The 12,298-nt window shown below is 47.3% G+C and overlaps 1 protein-coding gene across 6 annotated transcripts in view; it reads left to right on the forward strand.

The window, feature by feature from the left end:
• Nucleotides 1-11,773: 11,773 nt before the first annotated feature.
• The window catches only part of CCAR1 (cell division cycle and apoptosis regulator 1), a 54,778-nt gene continuing 54,253 nt past the window's right edge, over nucleotides 11,774-12,298 (forward strand). For 2 of the 6 annotated variants that reach the window (XM_066242045.1, XM_066242051.1), the window contains exon 1: nucleotides 11,824-12,010. The gene's annotated coding sequence lies outside the window, so the exon portion shown is untranslated. Of the gene's footprint in view, nucleotides 12,036-12,298 lie in introns of all 6 variants that reach the window. The other 4 variants (XM_066242048.1, XM_066242050.1, XM_066242049.1 and 1 more) reach the window with 4 other exon arrangements.

Raw genomic sequence — 12,298 nt, forward strand, 5'->3', positions numbered from 1 at the left:
GGACAGGGAGGGGTGGGGAGAGGGGTGTAAAGAGGGACAAAGAAAACGTGACAGAAAATGATTTGGCCTGACCTGTGGTGGTGCAGTGGGTAAAGCGTCGACCTGGAAATGCTGAGGTTGCCGGCTCAAAACCCTGGGCTTGCCTGGTCAAGGCACATATGGGAGTTGATGCTTCCTGCTCCTCCCCCCCTTCTCTCTCTGTCCTTCTCCTCTCTCTCTCCCTCTCTCTCCTTTCTAAAAAAACGAATAAATAAATAAATAAGTAAAAAAAAAAGAAGTTATTAAAAAAAAAAAAGAAAATGATTTGACTTTGGGTGATGGGTATAAAATACAGTCAACAGTTCAAATGCTATAGAAATGTTTACCTGAAACCTATGTATTCTTATTACTCAATGTCACTGTGTTAAAGTTAATTTTCTAAATAAAATTTAAAAATTAAAAAAAAAGAAAAAGAGCCTGACCAGGTGGTGGCGCAGTGGATAGAGCGTCGGACTGGGATGCGGAAGGACCCAGGTTCGAGACCCCGAGGTCGCCAGCTTGAGCGCGGGCTCATCTGGCTTGAGCAAAGAGCTCACCAGCTTGGACCCAAGGTCGCTGGCTCCAGCAGGGGGTTACTCGGTCTGCTGAAGGCCCACGGTCAAGGCACATATGAGAAAGCAATCAATGAACAACTAAGGTGTCTCAACAAAAAAACTGATGATTGATGCTTCTCATCTCTCTCCGTTCCTGTCTGTCTGTCCCTGTCTATCTCTGCCTCTGTAAAAAAAAAAAAAGAAAAAGAAAAACCCACAGCTAAAATCATACTTAATAGTGAGAGACTAAAACTTTCTAGTCAACACTGTACTGGATGCAGTAGCCAGAGGAATTATAAAAAAAAAGGACTAACAAAACATTCAACCCTGACCTGTGGTGGGCAGTGTATAGAGCGTGATGGCGAACCTTTTCATAAAAACCACCTACTTTTGCAGGGCTCATCAACCTGGTCCCTCCTGCCCACTAGTGGACATTCCAGCTTTCATGGTGGGCAGTAGCGGAGCAACCAAACAGCACCGAGATTGGCCCACCCTACAAGCTGGAACGCCCACTAGTGGGCGGGAGGGACCAGGTTGACCAGCACTGCAAAAGTGGGTGGGTTTTTTTTGTTTTGTTTTTGTATTTTTCTGAAGCTGGAAACGGGGATAGACAGACAGACTCCCGCATGCGCCCGACTGGGATCCACCCGACACACCCACCAGGGGGCGACGCTCTGCCCATCAGGGCGATGTTCTGCCCCTCCGGGGCTTCGCTCTATGGTGACCAGAGCCACTCCAGCGCCTGGGGCAGAGGCCAAGGAGCCATCCCCAGGGCCGGGGCCATCTTTGCTCCAATGGAGCCTCGCTGCGGGAGGGGAAGAGAGAGACAGAGAGGAAGGAGAGGGGAAGGGGTGGAGAAGCAGATGGGCGCTTCTCCTGTGTGCCCTGGCCGGGAATTGAACCCGGGACTTCTGCACGCCAGGCCGACGCTCTACCATTGAGCCAACCGGCCAGGGCCAAAAGTGGGTGGTTTTTATTAAAAGGTTTGCCATCACGGTTATAGAGCATGGGCCTGAAATGTTGAAGTTGTGTGTTCAAAACCCCGGGCTTGCATGGTCAAGGCACATACAAATGCTACTTGCTCCTTCTTTCTCTCTCCTCACCCTTGATAAAATCAATAAAATAAAATCTTTAAAAAATAATAAATAGCCTGACCAGGCGGTGGTGCAGTGGATAGAGCGTCGGATTGGGATGCCGAGGACCCAGGTTCGAGACCTTGAGGTCGCCAGCTTGAGCGCGGGCTCATCTGGTTTAAGCAAAAAACTCACCAGCTTGGACCCAAGGTCGCTGGCTCCAGCAAGGGGTTACTCGGTCTGCTGAAGGCCCGCGGTCAAGGCACATATGAGAAAGCAATCAATGAACAACTAAGGTGTCACAATGCGCAATGAGAAACTGATGATTGACTGCTTCTCATCTCTCCGTTCCTGTCTCTCTGTCCCTGTCTATCCCTCTCTCTCTCTGTCTCGGTAAAAAAATAAAAATAAATAAAAAGCATTCAAATTGGAAAGAGGCAAAACTATCTCAATTAATAATAACATGATATTATATGTAGAAAATCCTAAAGAATACACAGACACACAATTAAAGCTAATAAACTAATCATCAAAGTTACAAAAAGATCAACAGACTAAAATCAATTGTATTCCTTTACACTAGTAATAAAAAAAACAAAAATGATTTTAAGAAAAGAGTTCCAACCCTGGCCAAATAACTCAGTTGGTTGGACCGTTTTCCTGATGTGCAAAGAGTTCCATTTACAACAACATCAAAAAGAATATAAAGTACTTGGAAAATGAATTTATCCAAGGAGATACAACAATAGAACTCTGAAATCTATAGAACATGTTGAAAGAAATGAAAGAAGATCTAAATAAATAGAAAGACATCCCACACTCATCGAATAGAAACTCAATATTGTTAAGATGGCAATACGCCTGCCTGACCAGGCAGTGGTGTAGTGGATAGAGCATTAGACTGGGACACAGAGGACCCAAGTTCAAAACCCTGAGGTCGCCAGCTTGAGTGCAGGCTCATCTGGTTTGAGCAAGGGGTTACTTGCTCTGCTGTAGCCTACTGGTCAAGGCACATATGAGAAAGCAATCAATGAACAACTAAGGTGCTGCAACAAAGAATTGATCCTTCTAATCTCTCTCACTTCCTGTCTGTCCCTGTCACTCTCTCTCACTAAAGGAAAAAAGAAGATGGCAATATTCCCCAAATTGATCTCTAGATTCAGAGCAATCCCTACTAAAATTCTGCCATTTTTGCAGAACTGGACAATTTTAAATTCTATATGAATCCTAAAATTCATACAACTGCAAGAAACCCTGAAAAGCCAAAAAATCTTGAAAAAGAACAAAATTGGAGGACACTCACTTCTCAAGACTTTCAATAAAGCTACAGAAATCATAAGACCGTGGTACTGGCATAAGGACAGACAAATTGATGGAATATAGTTTGTTTATTTATTTATTTATTTATTATTTTCTTTTAGCGAGCGAGAGAGACACAGAAACACGGGAAGGAAGAGAGATGAGAAGCATCAACTCATAGTTGTAGCACTATTTTAGTTGTGTATTGATTGCTTCTTCTATGTCCCTTGATGAGGGGCCTCCAGGTGAGCCAGTGACCCCTTGCTCAAGCCAATGACCACAGGGTCATTTCTATGATCCTGCACTCCAGCTGGTGAGTCTGTGCTCAAGCTGGATGAGCCCGTGCTTAAGCAAGTAATCTCGAGGTTTCGAAACTGGTTCCTCCACATCCCAGTTGACTCTTTTTTTTTTTTCTCTTTTCATACCATTTGACTCTTTTTTTTTGTATTTTTCTGAAGCTGGAAATGGGGAGAGACCGTCAGACAGACTCCCGCATGGGCCCGACCGGAATCCACCCGGCACGCCCACCAGGGGCAATGCTCTGCCCACCAGAAGGCGATGCTCTGCCCCTCCGGGGCATCTCACTTTTGCGACCAGAGCCACTCTAGCGCCTGGGGCAGAGGCCAAGGAGCCATCCCCACCGCCCAGGCCATCCCTGCTCCAGTGGAGCCCCGGCTGCGGGAGGGGAAGAGAGAGACAGAGAGGAAGGACGGGGGGTGGGGGTGGGGGGGGGTGGAGAAGCAAATGGGCACTTCTCCTATGTACCCTGGCCGGGAATCGAACCCGGGTCCCCCGCACGCCAGGCCAACGCTCCACTGCCAAGCCAACCGGCCAGGGCCCCAGTTGACTCTTTAGCCACTGCAGCACCACCTGGCCAGGCTGGAATAGAATTTAGAGGCCAGAAATAAACTTATTTATATATGGACAATTGATTTTTTATAAAGATGTTGAGATCATTCAATTGCAAAGAATAGACTTTTCAACAACTGGTTCTGGGGCAACTGGATATTCACATGCAAAAGAATGCATACCATATGCAAAAATTAATTTAAAATGGATCAAAATGTAAAGCAAAATCATACAACTCTTAGAAGAAAGCATAGAATTAAATCTTTATGACCTTATATTTGATTTGGTGATTGGTTCTTAGGTATGACACCAAAAGGAGAAGCAACAGAAGAATAAGTAAGTCCAACTACAAGAAAAATCAGTCTGATCGGGCGGTGGCGCAGTGGATAAGAGCATCAGATTGGGATGCGGAAGACCCAGGTTCGAGACCCTAAGGTCGCCAGCTTGAGCAAGGGCTCATCTGGTTTGAGCAAAAAGCTTGAGCCCAAGGTCACTGGCTCTAGCAAGGGGTTAGTGGGTCTGCTGAAGGCCCGTGGTCAAGGCACGTATGAGAAAGCAATCAATGAACAATTAAGGTATTGCAATGCGCAAAGAAAAACTAATGATTCATGCTTCTCATATCTTTGTTCCTGTCTGTCTGTCTCTGTCGATCCGTCTCTCTGATTCTGTCTCTGTAAAAAAAAGAAAAAGAAAAATCAGTAAATTTAAAAAAATTTTTATTTACTAATTTTAGAGAGAGGAAGGGAGAGTTCCTGTATTTGCCCTGACCAGGGATCGAACCAGCAACTTTGGCACGTCAGGATGATGCTCTAATCCAGTGGTCGGGAAACTCATTGGTCAACAGAGCCAAATATCAACAGTGCAACAATTGAAATTTCTTTTGAGAGCCAAATTTTTTAAACTTAAACTATATAGGTAAGTACGTTCCTTATCAAGGTAGCACCCACATGTGATATTGTGTGGAAGACCACACTCAAGGGGCCAAAGAGCCACATGTGGCTCATGAGCTGCAGTTTGCCGATCAGGGCTCTAACCAACCAAGATATTCGGGAAAGAAAAATCAGTAAATTAAAAAAAAAAAAAATCAGCCTGACTAGGCGGTGGTGCAGTGGATAGAGCATTGGACTGGGATGTAGAGGACCCAGGTTCGAGACCCCGAGGTCGCCAGATTGAGCACGGGCTCATCTGGTTTGAGCAAAAAGCCCACCAGCTTGAACCCAAGGTCGCTGGCTCCAGCAAGGGGTTACTCGGTCTGCTGAAGGCCTGTGGTCAAGGCACATATGAGAAAGCAATCAATGAACAACCAAGGTATTGCAACGCGCAATGAAAAACTAATGATTGATGCTTCTCATCTCTCTCCGTTCCTGTCTGCCTGTCCCTGTCTATCCCTCTCTCTCTCTGTGGGGAAAAAAAAAAAAAATCAGTGAATTTTGTGCATGCACATATGGGAGTCGATGATTCCTGTTCCTCCCCGCTTCTCTCTCTTTTTATCTCTCTCTTCTCTGTAAAATGAATAAATAAAATCTTTAAAAGAAAAAAGACACTGTTAATAGGGGCAGAGGGTGCGTGATGTGGTAGATAGATGGTGTTTTGTTGAATTATGCTCTTGAAACCTGTATGGTTTAGCAAACCAATATTATTCCAATAAATTCAGTTAAAAAATATACTAAAAAGCTAAAAACCAGGAGGCAGTCAGACAGACTCCTGTATGCGCCTGACCGGGATCCACCCAGCATGCCCACCAGGGGGCAATGCTCTTCCCGTCTGGGGCGTTGCTCTGCTGCAACCAGAGCCATTCTAGTGCCTGAGGCAGAGGCCACAGAGCCATCCTCAGTGCACGGGCCAACCTTGCTCCAATGGAGCCCGGGCTGCGGGAGGGGAAGAGAGAAATAGGGAGGAAGGAAACAGGGAGGAAGGAGAGGGGGAGGGGTAGAGAAGCAGATGGGTACCTCTCCTGTGTGCCTTGGCCGGGAATCGAACCCAGGACTCCTGCACACCAGGCCGATGCTCTACCCCTGAGCCAACCGGCGAGGGCCAGAATTCCTCTCTTTTTACTCTTAATTGTGTTGAATGCAGAAAACCCCCACCATACATATCTTCTTAACTTGACACCAAACAAAGGATAGAAGAAACTTGCCTCCAGTCTTTCTGGGGAACCTGGGGGGTAGTGTAAACAATCCAGCACCACGGCTTAACAGCCTTTTGCAACCTAATCAGGCAAGTTAGGTAGGGGGAGGGGAAGACCATCAACTTACAGCCAATTCCCCACACCTCTGTCCCCCCAAAATCTAAACTCCAAAAACCCTGTTGGTTTTTTGGTCCCCAACAGGCACATATTTCTCTGGAATACCATAGGGTGCACCTGGAAATCTTCTAGGGTGCACCAGTGTATCCTGGCGCACACTTTGAGAACCACTGGGTTTAGAGCATCATCCTGAAATGCAGAGGTTGCCAGTTCAATCCCTGGTCAGAGCACATACAGGAACAGATCAATGTTCCTGTCTCTCTCTCTCTCCCACCCCACCTCCCTTCCTCTCTCACTAAAATCAATACATAAGAATTTTTTTAAGCCTGAGCAGGATAGAGTATCACCCTGAGATGCTGAGAACGCAGGTTTGAAACCCCAATGTCACCAGCTTGAATGTGGCCTCACAAGCTTGAGTGAGGTGTCACCAGCTTGAGCATGGGATCACAGACAAAACCCCCCATGGTCACTCGCTTGAGCCCAAAGACGGCTGGCTTGAAGCCCATGATCGTTGGCTTGAGCAAGGGCTCACTGGCTCATCTGAAGCCCCCCCAATCAAGGAACGTATGAGAAAAGTAGTCATTGAACAACTAAAGTGCTGCAACGAAGAGTTGATGCTTCTCATCTCTCTCCCTTTCCATCTGTCTGTCCCTGTCTTTCTGTCCCTCACTTAAAAAAATTAAAACAATGAATGCTTTTCGTAAATAAGTGAAACAACATAATTAATATATATTTATTTTATTTTATTTTATTTATTCATTTTAAAGAGGAGAGAGAGAGGGAGAGAGAGACAGAGACAGGGGGGAGGAGCTGGAAGCATCAACTCCCATATGTGCCTTGACCAGGCAAGCCCAGGGTTTCAAACCGGCGACCTCAGCATTTCCAGGTCGACGCTTTATCCACTGCGCCACCACAGGTCAGGCCATAATTAATATTTTTGTCTTTCTCTCCCCCTTCCTCTCTCTAAGAAATTAACCATCTGACCTGTGGTGGCATTGACCTGCAATGCTGAGGTTGCTGGTTTGAATCCCTGGGTTTGCCTGGTTTAGGCACATATAGGAATCAGTTAATATGAGTAGATGCTTCCTGCTTCTCCCTGGCCGGGAATCGAACCCGGGACTCCTGCACTCCAGGTCGATGCTCTACCGCTGAGCCAACAGGCCAGGGCCCCCCCCCTTTTTTTGTGAAAGCTACAGAGACATAGAGAGGGACAGACAGACAGGAAAGGAGAGAAATGAGAAATATCAACTCACAGTCAAGTCACTTTAGTTCTTCATTGATTACTTTCTCATACATGTCTTGATGGGAGTGCAGGGTCTCCAGTTGAGCCAGTGACTCCTTGCTCAAGCCAGCGAACCTGGGCTCAAGCCAGTGACCATGGGGTCATCTATGATCCCACGCTCAAGCCAGATGAGCCCTTGCTCAAGCCAGCAACCTCAGGGCTATGTACCTGGCTCCTCAGTATTCCAGATTGATGCTCCATCCACTGCGCCACCATCTGGTCAGGCTTCCTCTTTATTTTCAAATGCATAACAGAAGCTGCAAACCTTATTCTCCAGATCATTTGAGAAGTTGCTCACCAGCGTATATAGTTTGCCTCAAATAAACTCTTTAAAAAGTTCTCTATCGGTTCAGATGTTTCTTACATTAACACTACTGTGAAAACACATTGGAAGAGTCTCAAAAAGTTTATAGAATTATCATATGCCTCAAAATTTCACTCCTAAGTATATACCTAAGAGAACCGAAAACAAGAGTTCAAAGAAAAACTTGTATGTGAATGTTCACAGCATCATTATTTATAATAGCTCCAAAGTGGAGACAATGCAACGATCAATCGACAAACTGATAAACAATATTTGGTATTGTGTAGGCAATTAGAAATAAACAGAGAGAGCAAGGACGATGGGGTCAGGTAAAGAAGATCAGCAGCAGTGTCTGACCTGTGGTGGCGCAGTGGATAAAGCGTCGGCCTGGAAATGCTGAGGTCGCCGGTTTGAAACCCTGGGCTTGCCTGGTCAAGGCACATATGGGAGTTGATGCTTCCAGCTCCTCCCCCCTTCTCTCTCTCTCTGTCTCTCTCCCCTCTCTCTCTTCTCTAAAATGGAAAAAAAAAAAAAAATCAGCAGCATGGAAAGCACTGGGTATCTAGCAACAGGCAAAACTGGGAAAGCAAAGACCTTGCCCCCAGGGTGACCTTTCCTCCCCTAGCATATCGCTAGTCATGCAGTTTAGACCCCCTGACCTTTCATGTTGCTGGTCCTGCAGTTCAGAACTTCCCCTGACCTGTCCTCCTCTAGTCATGCAGATTAGATCCCCCTTAAAGGGGGAATGAAGAAGCAGGCCTTGTTTGAGAATATCCCTTAAGCATTAAGCTCCCAAAACAATGAGCTTCTGACCTTCATCAAATATATCCAGGTCTCAGTTGTGTTTTAGCTCCTGGCCCAGAAAAAGGAGCAAAACCAGACAAAAAAAAAAACCTCAGGACTAGCTGCACTAATGACCCCCTGCCCAGGTGCAACCAATCTGCAGAGACCTCGATGTGAAAGGACACACCTGGAATGATGAATAGCCTATTAAAATCCTCCCCTGGGATTTCTTCTAAAATCTTACCGAAAGGGACCAGCGCTCTCCCTCTAGGAAACATACCAGTCCCTTTCCAGAACTCTTTTCCCTCTAGACATGTTACCTTTACCCTTCTCTTTCCTAAGCTCCAAGGGCCCTTTTTTTGCCTCTGTAACATATCCTGAGCCCATTCATTTTACAGCTCACTTGTACCTCTGTGACTTTCTATTTTTTTTATTTTTAATTTTTTTGTATTTTTCTGAAGTTGGAAACGGGAGGCAGTCAGCCAAACTCTCGCATGCGCCCAACCGGGATCTCCCCTTCCCACCCACCCCCAGCACGCCCACCAGGGGGCGATGCTCTGCCCATCCAGGGCGTTGCTCTGTCGCAACCAGAGCCATTCTAGCACCTGAGGCAGAGGCCATAGAGCCATGCTCTGCGCCCGGGCCAACTTTGCTCCAATGGAGCCTTGGCTGCGGGAGGGGATGAGAGAGACAGAGAGGAAGGAGAGGGGGAAGGGTGGAGAAGCAGATGGGCGCTTCTCTTGTGTGTCCCGGAGGGGAATCGAACCCAGGACTCCTGCACGCCAGGCCGACGTTCTACCACTGAGCCAGCCGGCCAGGACTCTGTGACTTTCTACATAAATTGTCTTATAGTTTTGAGTCTTGGCTCTGAATCTCTCTTAGCCAGAACTCAAGAACAGAGGTTGCAGAGCCCAGATAGGGCCTGACTCACTGAGCTAACACCTGGTGCTGTTTTCTCAACCCCCACCAGTATTAGCCCTTAATATGTTTAGCATAAAAATGGAATGAAGTACTGACAAATGCTACAATATAAACCTTGAAAATATGGCTTTATCTCTATAGATAAAGTGATACAGACCCAAAAGGCCATGTATTATATAACAGCATTAATATGAACCATATAGGACAGGCAAATCCAAAGAGACTGAAAATTTTAAGTGGTTATTAGGAGTTGGAAGGAGCAGGGTGTAGAGCTAGTAGCCACGGCCAGGGCCACCAGGGCCACTATCACAGCAGCCTTCTGGCCCATGCAGGTTCGCATTGGATTCGGACAGTCGGTAAAGAAACCATGGAGCCAAAAACTGGTGGGCCATAGCCTTTAATCCTAGCTTGCACCCGGCGGGCAAGTAAAAATACACACTGGGCTCCAAAACCCAGTCACACTCAGTGCTCACAAAGCCACTGACTTATCCGAGTTTCTTAGAATCAAAGGTTTCTAGCTCACCAGCCTTATTCTCCTCAGTTCCCCATCGCATCTCACTCAGCATTCCACCATCTTGGCTGCTTCTCCTGGCCTACTCCACATGGCCTCCTTCTGCTGCTGGCTCTACTCTCTCTTCTAATCATCCCAGGAACCAAGAGCCGAGTCCCGTTCTGCCTCCATTTTATAGTGTAGAAATCCAAACCCTTAATCCAATATACATAATAGGGAAGTCTCTAATACAAAGTCACTTCTCTGAGGCATGATAGGATTGTACCACCTCATACCAAAAAGGGTGGGACAGGCTTAATCCCAAAACCAAGCCTCAGGCTACAAGGATTCTCAACACACATTAATATCACCTGGGTGACGGCCTCCTCGTGGGCAACGTAATCTTTAACAAAGTGAGCATAATACATTTTATCTGCCCAACACAGGGAATAAGGAGTGACAGCTTAAAGGGTGGGGGTTTCTTTTAAGGAGGAACAGGATAATGTTTGTACAACCTTATGAATATACTAAAAGCTACTGAATTGTATAATATATTTAAGTGTATTGTGGTATTGTGCACCTAAATCTTGTATAACTTGTTTTAGGTTAGAGTGATAGATACGTGAATTCCAAACTGCCCTCTTGATGTTCCTCTTATCTGTCAGACCTCACCCTTACTGGACTATTGCCCCTGAGACAGAGGAATTCCAAATAGCTGAGAAGCCGCCCCAAGGAGGGGCTCCAGACACACCAGGATTTTTTTTTTTTTTTTTAACAGAGGCAGAGATAGACAGGGACAGACAGACAGGAACAGAGAGAGATGAGAAGCATCAATCATCAGTTTCTCGTTGCGCATTGCGACTTCTTAGTTGTTCATTGATTGCTTTCTCACATGTGCCTTGACCGTGGGCTTTCAGCAGACCGAGTAACCCCTTGCTGGAGCCAGCGACCTTGGGTCCAAGCTGGCGAGCTCTTTGCTCAAGCCAGATGAGCCCGCGCGCGACCTCGGAGTCTCGAACCTGGGTACTTCCGCATCCCAGTCCGACGCTCTATCCACTGCGCCACCGCCTGGTCAGGCCACACCAGGACTTTTGATTCAACACCCACATGCTCCAAACCCCCAAGGAGGAGCATTCTGGACATACCAAGACTTTTGCCTCAGTATCCCCTCAGGCTCTCCCAAACACTATATAACTTGCCCCTAGTCTGTAACTGGTGCTCTTCTCCCCCAGGAGAAGTGCCCAGCAGGGTTCCTTTCTTCCTTTCAATAAAGCCTGTTACTCTGGTCTTTCGGACTCCCATGGATTCTTACATAGAGGAAGGGAGATAGTGAAGGCAGACTCCTACATACACCGGGACCCAGGGTCCACCCAGCAGAACCCTGTATAGTTTTATTAACGAATGCTGCCCAATAAATTCAAGAAAAATATTAAATAAAAAAATAAAACAATGAATTATATGTTAAATGAACTTTATCTTAATTTTAAAAAAAGTTAGGGAGGTCTCTGCCGGTTGGCTGGATAAGAACCTTGCCCTAAAATGCCAAGGTTGAGGGTTTGATCCCCCACGGGGCACATAGGGGAGGCAACCAACAGGGTGCACCACTAGGTTGAACAACAAATGAACGCTTACGTCTCTTTCTCCCTAAAAATCAGTTGATTAAAAAAATAAGAGGGAGAGAGATGCTACAGAATACATCCTTTCTTCCAAGTATTATACTTCCCACTAGAAAAGAAAAAGGGGGGGAGAGAAAAATACAAAATGGCGGGCTCACACAATCACGTGACCGCCAATCTCTTCCCACCCTTAGGAAAGCCTTTCCCACAGAGCTGGCGCAAAGACACAGGCCAGTTCATTATTAGGCGAAAACAAGGTAACCTTTTCTAGGCACACTCTAGTTCCAGACGCGAACCGACCGGGGTGAGCGTTACGGAAGGCGAGCTGGGGGGCGCGCACGCACTACGTACAGCCGTAGGCGCCGCTCCTCGGAGAGATGGGTAGGAGGGCAGAGGAGTGGAGGCAAAGGGGGAAGTTGGCGCATGCGCCTCAGGCTGACGGGTTTGAAATGGCTTCGGTGTTAGCCGGGACTCGATTCAGGTGAAGGTCTGGTCCTCTGGCTTGGAGCGGCAGCAGAGCTGGGGTTCTTAACGTCCTTTTGATTCGCGAAAGGACCGGGAGCGACCGTTTTGGTAGTACGGCATCCGTAGGCTGGCGACGGTGGGGGTTCTCGTGGGACTGGGGCGGGAGGGACACGGTCCCTTTTGTGCGGGTCGGAGCAGGCCCCGCGCTGCCGGCCCCTCCCCCACTCCTCGCTGCTCCCCGCGGCCCCGAGATGCCGCCCCAGTGCCCCTCACCGCCGTCTGGTGGACCCCGGGGCATTGCGGGCGGCCGCCCCTCGCTCCCGAGTCGCTGCGATGTTAGCGTTCTGATCCCCGGGCCGGAGGCATGGGGTCCACTCGGGGCACCTTGGGGTTGGGGAG

Source organism: Saccopteryx bilineata, chromosome 9 (genome assembly GCF_036850765.1).
Source record: "Saccopteryx bilineata isolate mSacBil1 chromosome 9, mSacBil1_pri_phased_curated, whole genome shotgun sequence".
NCBI classification, from domain to species: Eukaryota; Metazoa; Chordata; class Mammalia; order Chiroptera; family Emballonuridae; genus Saccopteryx; species Saccopteryx bilineata.